Source organism: Sycon ciliatum, chromosome 5 (genome assembly GCF_964019385.1).
Source record: "Sycon ciliatum chromosome 5, ocSycCili1.1, whole genome shotgun sequence".
Taxonomy (NCBI): Eukaryota; Metazoa; Porifera; class Calcarea; order Leucosolenida; family Sycettidae; genus Sycon; species Sycon ciliatum.
Genome location: NC_088647.1, coordinates 35,533,294 through 35,543,305, shown reverse-complemented (window position 1 = coordinate 35,543,305; position 10,012 = coordinate 35,533,294).

Genomic DNA, 10,012 nt, shown 5'->3' with positions numbered 1-10,012 from the left:
GATTTTGCATACAAATCCCCATCTAGTAGGGCGCAGTCACCCAGTTTCGGTGGAAGTGCGCGAGTTCGATTGGGATTCAAGTAGGAAGGGAGCGTCTCAGCTTCCTCGGACCAAGACCATTCGACTCAGCACCCCGAAGACTACAACTGGTGAAATTTAAATTTTTGCCTTAACTTCCCCTTTAAAAGGCTGCCCCCAGCCATATTGTCAGGAATGAGACCACTCTCTAGTTGCGTACCTGATCATCCAGTCATCGTTCATCTCTAGTAACGTTAGTTGTACTCCCGATTCGATATCCAAGTAATTAAAATAAACAATTAGAGGACAGAGAAAGTGTTTTTACTCCGAGTTTCACGCACTAAGCGATCATCAGAAAACAGTAATGAGAAATCTGGATCAGTATTGGTTTATATACATGTACTCACAAAGCAAAGTGTTAAAGGGGAAGTTAAGGCAAAAATTAAAATTTCACCAGTTGTAGTCTTCGGGGTGCTGAGTCGAATGGTCTTGGTCCGAGGAAGCTGAGACGCTCCCTTCCTACTTGAATCCCAATCGAGCTCGCGCACTTCCACCGAAACTGGGTGACTGCGCCCTACTAGATGGGGATTTGTATGCAAAATGTCACTAAAAGCGCCATTTCGTTCTTATAAAAGCACGGATGACCGCGATTGGCCCATATGTTGTAGTCTTTTGGACGCTGAGTCGACTGGTTTTGGTCCGAAAAGGCTGCGATGTAGCGTTCCTCCTTTATTCCCAATCGAACATGGTTGAACAAGCGGTCACGTGCTAATGCGTACACCAGTCACCTGGTCACCATGCCTGCAGGGTACAACTTACTAGCCTGTTTGACCTTTTTTGGATGCACTCCTGTCACTCGAGTTGAACCTTGGTGTGAAATTTGTCGCCTGCTGGCGTGGTGACCAGGTGATTTGGGCACCCAGGAGCACGTGACCGCTTCTTCAACCATGTTCGATTGGGAATAAAGGAGGAACGCTGCATCGCAGCCTTTTCGGACCAAAACCAGTCGACTGAGCGTCCAAAAGACTACAACATATGGGCCAATCGCGGTCATCCGTGCTTTTATAAGAACGAAATGGCGCTTTTAGCGACATTTTGCATACAAATCCCCATCTAGTAGGGCGCAGTCACCCAGTTTCGGTGGAAGTGCGCGAGTTCGATTGGGATTCAAGTAGGAAGGGAGCGTCTCAGCTTCCTCGGACCAAGACCATTCGACTCAGCACCCCGAAGACTACAACTGGTGAAATTTTAATTTTTGCCTTAACGTCCCCTTTAATAGCTGCAGCATGGCGCAAATCTAAAAGTTGTGAATGGCGGCAGTGCAAAGCGTGAATGACTGCACTATGAGGCAAATCCAAAAGTAAAAGTGTGAATGACAGCAGTGGTGAAAGGTGACAACTGACAACCACTGGAGACGGTTGTCTCTTACTTACTTACTTAGGTGATGGCTGTGGATGGTTTAAAGTTCCGAAGGTAGTACCTATTCTCATGGCGACACTTTGACACAAGCTCACTCCTTTTGTTGAGAGAGAGGTGCTTGTGTGCTTGCGCGATTGCCAATTTTTCTGCCAGGCACAGGTTGCACCTTTTGCTTTTGTTGCTGTAGGCCGCTGCTCTGCGGTGTACCGCCCATTGAATACTGCATGCCTTCCCTTCATCCTTTTTGGTCCAGACGTACTGCGATAGGCGGGTGTCCTTCTCGTGTTGTCTGTGGCGGAATGAGGATTGGTGGTTATAGTAGCGTTGTTTGAATGTAATTAGTTAACTAAAAGGCCAACGCCGCCGTGTACACGGATATCTCCCAGGAGGAGTGTGACATAATATTCCACGCCAGGCGATCACTGCTGTTTGGCTTGGAGAGGCACTGGCACTGGGTGAAGAGACACAACGAGGACTTTGACGTGAGAATGGAGTGCTATGATGGGGATGAGGTGTGTGAGCTTGTTGGAGCCTTCACCCTCGCCATGATAGCCGACGTGTTCGACGGTAGAGACGTCGGGTTGTATCGTGACGACGGCCTGGCTGTGCTCAGGAATGCATCAGGACATGAAGCCGACCGAATAAGAAAGGAGATAACCAAAATATTCCAGAACCTCGGACTGAAGATAACGATACAGACAAACCTGAAGAGAGTCGACTTCCTGGACGTGACATTGGACCTGACAACCGGAAAGTACTGCCCTTACCTGAAACCGAACGACAAGCCGATGTACATCAACTGCCAGTCAAATCATCCACCTACAATCATCCAGAACCTACCTGCATCGATCAGCAGAAGACTCACAGATATTTTCAATGATGAAGACGTCTTCAGAGATGCGACTCCGATCTACAGTGACGCGCTGAGGAAGAGTGGATACCGGGAGAACGTACAGTATTTTGACGAGCGTAAAACGGACGAGACAAAAAAGAAGAAGAAAGGGAATCGCCCCCGGAACATCATATGGTTCAACCCACCATTTAGCAAGAACGTCGCCACCGACGTTGGACATCGCTTCCTCCAGCTAGTGGCCAAACACTTCCCCAAAGGCTCAAGCCTCAACAAAATCTTCAACCGGATCTCGGTAAAGGTTAGCTACAGTTGCATGCAGAATATGGCCACTATCATCAAACAACACAATAACACGTTTCTACGACCCAAGAAACAAGTCAACGGAGGTGACAACGACACCAGGACTTGTAACTGTCGGGCGAAAGACTCATGTCCACTGGACGGAGCGTGTCTAACGGAGAGCATCGTGTAAGGCAAGAATCACCGCAGGTATGGAGAAGAAGGAGTATACTGGATTAACTGCTACAACGTTCAAACAACGCTACTATAACCACCAATCCTCATTCCGCCACAGACAACACGAGAAGGATACCCGCCTATCGCAGTACGTCTGGGCCAAGAAGGATGAAGGGAAGGCATGTAGCATTCAATGGGCGGTGCACCGCAGAGCAGCGGCCTAAAGCAACAAAAGCAAAAGGTGCAACCTGTGCCTGGCGGAAAAATTGGCAATCACGCAAGCACACAAGCACCTCTCTCTCAACAAAAGGAGTGAGCTTGTGTCAAAGTGTCGCCACGAGAATAAGTACTACCTTCGGAACTTCAAACCATCCACAGCCATCACCTAATTAAGTAAGAGACAACCGGCTCCAGTGGTTGTCACCTTTCACCACTGCTGTCATTCACACTTTTACTTTTAGATTTGCCTCATGATGCAGTCATCCACGCTTTGCACTGCCGCCATTCGCAACTTTTAGATTTGCGCCCGGTGATGCTGCAGCTATTTACACTTTGCTTTGTGAGTATATAAACCAATACTGATCCAGATTTCTCATTACTGTTTTCTGATGATCGCTTAGTGCGTGAAACTCGGAGTAAAAACACTTTCCCTGTCCTCCTATTGTTTGCACCAGCTCTACCTCTCGGCATTGAGCACTCTCTTGGACAGCCTGGAACCTCTCTGTTTTAAACGGCCAACTATGTGGGTACTACTATCTCGTATGTGGGTGTTATGAGAAACGGGGCTTGTCTGTCTTGTTTGTCTTGCCTGGCATTTGAAGGCAGGCATCATTGCAGTGAAACTAACTTCACAGGCTCAAGCTCACCCCTGACTGCGATAGACCTTACATTTACAAGCTAGAACCAAGACCGGCGAAAGTAGATACTAGTAGACTACTCTTGCTAGAACTGATCTACAGCGAGTACAGCAGATGTCTAGTACCGGTACAGCGCTGGTGGAACATGCCACATGCACATGCACATACTTGATGAATCTAGTCCATGGTATACGACTTGTACACTAGCAGTCAATGGCCCTTGGCGCCGGGATACTGCCGGCTGAAAAATCGGCAGATTTTGGTACTTTTTCTGGTGTGCTTCATGCCTGTTTTGGTACGGTTTGTGGATAAGAAAGAGGAGTAGAATTCGAGGAATTTCCTGCCATGAGGTTTTGTATGGTTCTGCCGATTTCACTGCTTTTCGAGCAGAATCTGCCAACTTCACGCGAGCATTATCCGCCATGGGCTAGCTATCAACATACTATGATCTTTCTGGAAGGACTTAGCATTTAAAAACCACCTGGTAGCAATGAAAAATAAATTTTCCAAAGCCAGATTTAAACCAGGCCCGAACGTACCTTGCCAGAGTGCTCAAACTGACAAGTCAATGAGCTCTGCAAAACACAAACAGCAAAGGCACTGTCCCACATGAGAGTGCTCAACTACTACAAGAGCAGGAGCGAAATCATAGTACTCAACAAGATAAAAAATAATAATATACAGTCACAGTGCCAAATAAGAAAAAAAGGAATACTTGTACCGTAAAATCCCGCCAGAGTGCCCCTACCTCCTCCACCCTTCGAGAAGGTCCAGGTGGGGAGGGGCAGATGGGCGAGTCCTACTTACCGCATTCAGTAAAAAAAAAAAAGTAAATTATCGTGTCCGTTCCCGAAGGGAACTCACGACGGCCGCTAACACCCGATAAGCCCTAGCGGCAGATGCGCATTCAGTACTACATGAAAAAGTACTCACCCTACAAAAACTGCTCGTACACCGACCAAAGGTCAAGAGCCAGGAGTCGTACAGACCCATTAAAACTCATGGTTTGTGCGATCCTTTATCAAGAGGGTGGGCACTGTTGCGTACATTTCCAACGGGGTCAAGCACCCGTCTGCAGTACAGTACGGCATCACAGAGTCATACGACGATACAATCTATCACTTCCCTGACAAGAAGCCAGGGAGGGGCGGATGGGAGAGACGGGGCGCTCTGGCGGGATCGTACGGTAATAGAATAATAACCGGTCAAGGGCTAAAAACAAAAGAGAAGAAAATTAAGTCATACGCTATACAGTATACTGCGTCCATAATAGCATTCTTATCTCTACGGACGCTTTTTAAAACTAAAGAGGTTAGACAAAAAGAGCCCATTCCATTGCCTAGTAGGAGCAATACAACAGAGGACAACACTGAGCTAAGGCCCGTTTACATTTATATGCATGAAGCACAGTGCCAGTGACCGGCAACACCCTTCTGGCCCAGCTATACATGTACATGACATTGTATATGTATCCTTCCATACTGGTTGTATACATGTACAGTACAATGTATTAGATAAACCTTGTCTTGTTGAAACATGTACAGTATGTTGTTCGTTGGCAGCATGTCGCAAGGTGGAGACCATCATGTTCGGAAACAGTGACCTTACTACAACCTCCGTGGTTGGTAGAGCCCCCCCCCCCCCCCCGTCTTTACGACCATCAACAGCAAGAAAACTAAGACAGCTCCCTAGAATAAAGATAGTCACTCGGAACCGGGTTTAGCACTAGGCATGGGCGGATAATGCTAGCATTATGGCCGGCATTATAGTCCCTTTTTTTCCAGGTGGCATAATGCTGGCATTATAACACCATTTCGCATGCAAAATTGGCATTACAAGCATAATTGCCGGTCGACAACGGTGTCCTGCATGAAGCTGGCTAGGTCCAGTTCCGAAAATCGTACATCTGAACCCGTCCGGCTTCGTCCGGAGACTTGACGTTGCAAATCAACCTTCTCAGTGGATTGTTTCAGACAACATGCTCACTGCTGTTTAACTTTTTTTCTTCTACGCTTTGGCCTTGATCCAAGACGGCCTTCTTAAATCGACTTTTCCAACTTTCAAACTGGCATCATGGAGTAGTGTGAGCATTAGAAGTGGCATTATATCCTCATATTATGAGCATTGCCTTTAGCATTAGAAGCGGTGAGGCCTCCTGCAGTTTCATACAGAATTACAGATGGAGCGGACTCGCTCCCTTCTATTTACACTGCAACGTTCGAACACATTTTCGTAGTTAAAACAACGTTTCGGCATATAGCCCTCATCAGGTTTGCAATGATGTGCACTCTACAAAGGAGCAGCAAATATACTGTGCTGTGCTGTGTTTGCGCCAAATGTGTCAGCTACAAAGGTGGCGAAAGGGATTGGCGATATATTAATATCCAGATACGATATATTCACAGTAGTGCCCAGCCAGCATTAGTGTTTACTTGCGGCCGCAAGTTGCGGATTTCAACAGCTTCTCGCAGTTTTCTGCTTGCTCGCCGAGAATGCTCCATTCCCGTCCGGCCGGGACTACCCAGGGCCGTCCCACTCTGGTAGGACGACGCGGGCAAACATGCCTCATGCGCTTCCCTGGCATCTTCTTGGGCTTGAAGCCTAGACAGCTTCCATCGAAGCCTTGCATTGGTACGGATGCGCTCCTCCGTAACCACACAGCGCCGCAGGGCGCGAATACGCACGTAATCCTCCCTGGAAAACGACCAAAGCTGTTCGCAGAAGTACCGGCACTGTCTTGTACGGAAGTCCCTTTCTGCGCACTTGTCCTGTATTGCGTCGCTCAGAAGTCGGAGACAGTACTGGAAGCGTCTTTGCTGTCGAACACTCTTGTGCCTTGAGGCTGGAGGTGGCCGAACCGATTGCGTGATGAACCGTGTTTTAACTACGAAAATGTGTTCGAACGTTGCAGTGTAAATAGAAGGGAGCGAGTCCGCTCCATCTGTAATTCTGCCTTTAGCATTATCGCAGCAAATAACTAGCATTACCCGCCCATGCCTACTTAGCACCCATACAGTTCAGATGGTCATAAAGACCGGGGCTCTATCAACCACGGAGGTTGTAGTAAGGTCACTGTTTCCGAACACAGAGTCACAGACTGGTCTCCACCTTGTTACCATGGTTCCTTTTTTGGTGTGGTAGTAGGTGAAAGCAAATTTTGTTGCTCCGCCAATCGGCTCCTTACTTTTGTTTTGTTTGTCGAGCACTGACCAAGGAAGCACAGCTATGGCGGACTCAACCCTAGACCTAGCCCTGATCGAGTTCAATGTGTTGCAGCAGGTAGCCAAGGACGCCCGAATTCCAGGATGGGACGACCTATCCAGGGCGGACCTCGTGTTCGCTCTCCGTAAGCAGGGCCAGGGAGCCAGCGCACCAGCCAGAGGAGCGCCATCTGAAACCGGTATGGTACCAATTGTATCAGAACTGTTAGACGTAGTCCGAGCACTTTCAAATGAAATTTCGCAACTACGAAATGTGATTGAAACAAGTAAGTCTTCGCAAGAAAACTTCAAAGCCCAATTGTCACGATTGCGGGAAGAGATGGGGGAGCTCAAAAGTCAGCAAGTGCGAGCCCCGGGAGTGCCACTAACCACTCGGTACCAACCGAATACGTACGCTGCCACCCTTTCACGTGCATCTACTACAGAGCCCAATGTACAAGTAGGTCCAAATATGTACACTTCTACCATTCCTGGCGCATCCTCTACAGAGCCCATTGTACAAGTAGGTTCCCAGTACGCACCTCCCGCACCCAAACATGGCACGCGAATGACCAGCTCTGGCACTCCTGGTGACACTGACCGTAATGGTTGGCAGTATCCTCCACACCGTCACATGGCTCGTGCTCCCGCACTGCAGCGTTCTATCACATCACAGTACAAAAAGCCGATGTCCAGTAAGCGAGGCAGCCTCCAGGGGGCAGAAAGGATCAAGCGGAAGTGCTTCTACCTCGGAAATGTCGATCCTGGGTGTGAGGCTGACTCTATCAGGGAGTGGTGCAAAAAGAAAGCAGTTGACGTCCTCAGTTGCTCAATTTCGGAGTCCAAATACTTTGGTACTGCTTATGCTCACCTTGTTGTTCCGGCTGAGCATACTGACCAGGTTCTCGAAGAAGATTTCTGGCCAAGCAAAGTTTCCATCAGGGAATGGAGATTTGCATCTGACAGCACAACCTTGGATCAGTCTGCTAGTAACTAAACCATGCAATTAGACCCACACCCACCTTCCTCACTGAACCCACACGCACACCCATTCTTTCCTACCAGACACTCCCTTACCACTCACCAGCATTCTACACCACCCCAGCTCACACTCCTATCAACCAACTGTCGTTCTGTAGTAAATAAGTGTACAGAGCTTACTATTGTTGCTGAAGAGTGGCAGCCTGACATAATCTGCCTAACTGAAACCTGGCTCGACCCGAATATTGCACTTAATATTACGCGTTATGGCACCTTCCGGAGGGACAGGCCCCCTGCAGAGAATAAGTCCGGGACAAGTGCAAGAGGCTATGGTGGTGTCGCTATCCTTGTTCGACAGAATAAGTTTAAGTCTGTTGCCATGCGTCCCGATCTAGCTCGCGATGGGTGCGAAGCCGTTTGGGTTCAAATCCAGCCGTATCCGGCTGCAGCTGAGCCGATCCTCCTCTGCTGCAGTTATCGTCCACCTTCTGCTAAGCCAACAGATATAGCAAGGTACTGCCAGACTCTTGAAGACGTACTCATTACTCTTCCTCTTTCATCTTCTCACGTTATCTTGACAGGTGATTTTAACAGCAAGCACACGTCATGGTGTTCGACAGATTCCACCAATACTGCCGGTGCTGAATTGTATCGCACGCTCAGTCCATTTGGTCTTCACCAACTCGTCAACACATGTACATACACGTCACCCTCTGGTGTCCAAGCCTGCTTGGATTTGGTATTTAGTAACCGTGCCAATCTCTCGTCTTGCGTCGAAACTGACTGCCCTCTGGGCGCCTCAGACCATGCCATTGTGTACTGCCAGTTCGACATCCCCCTGCCTCAGTCTCCCCGCGAAATAACGTCTCAAGCTCAGGAGCCTAACTCTATGTCTTTCGATCTCCGACACGTCACACCTGCTGTGTGGGAGGCGGTCAATGCAGACTTAGACTCAGTACCTTGGAACTCATTAATATCCTCAGACGTGGACAGTGCACTTAGTAACCTGCACAGTGTCCTGCAGACTGTGCTGTCCAAGTATTTTCCCCTTCATAGCTCCCGCAAACCAAATCGAACTCCCTCAACCCCAGGGTCTACACGCAAATATCATCCATGGGTTTCCACTGAACTACGCAAGGCTATCAAGTTGAAGCGTGACCTATTCAGCCTCTCCAAGAAATTCCCTACGGACTACAACCTATCAGCATATAAGGCACAGCGGAACCAGGTGAGACATCTCTCCCGCTGGTGCCACCGCCAGTACATTCGTTCAATCAAAACAACACTTACCTCAGGCAACACTACGCTTCACCAGTTTGTCCGCAGTCAGCGATCGCACAAAGTAAAACCTGGCATCCCTGACATTGCAAGCCCTGATGGGCTGCTGGTGTCCGACAGCTTCCAAAAAGCAACCATCCTCAACAAACAGTTTACCTCTGTCGCGGTGCCTGATGACCCACGTTTAGTAATACCCCCTCTCCAATATGACACTCGTCTTACTCGCCAATTCACCCGCGTTCATATCACTACAGCAGATGTTCGTAAAGCCATCTCAAACCTGAAATCTGGGAAAGCGCCAGGGCTAGACGGTATCACGAACAATATGATAAAGAAGCTAGCTCCTGCGATTTCTTTTCCACTTAGCCGCCTATTTAACCTCTCCTTTACCACAGGCAAGTTCCCTACTGACTGGAAACTGGCTAAAATTGTGCCTATTTACAAGTGCAAAGGCAGCAAATCTCAAGCTAGTAACTATCGCCCAATTTCCCTCCTGTCCTGTATTTCCAAACTTTGCGAACGGCTCTTCTTCAATCAATTGTATAATCATATTTCTCCTGCTCTGGATCCCGCGCAATCTGGGTTTCGTCGTGGTGACTCGACCGCTCTACAGCTCACCAAGCTGATCCAAAACATTGCCGACCATCGTCATATGGGGTGGAAAGTTGCCATGTGCTTTTTCGACCTCGAGAAAGCTTTCGACACCGTGTGGCACCGTGCATTACTTGCTAAACTTTCCAAAGTTTTCGGTGTGTGTGACTCAGCGCTGGAGTGGATTACAGACTACCTATCCGACAGAACGCAAGTTGTCTTTGTAGGTGGAACTCTCTCAGATGCTTCACCTGTTCTGTCCGGAGTTCCCCAGGGATCCATCCTAGGGCCCCTCCTTTTCCTAGTGTATATAAATGATCTTCCCAGTCATGTTGAAGGTGTGTCCTTATTTGCTGACG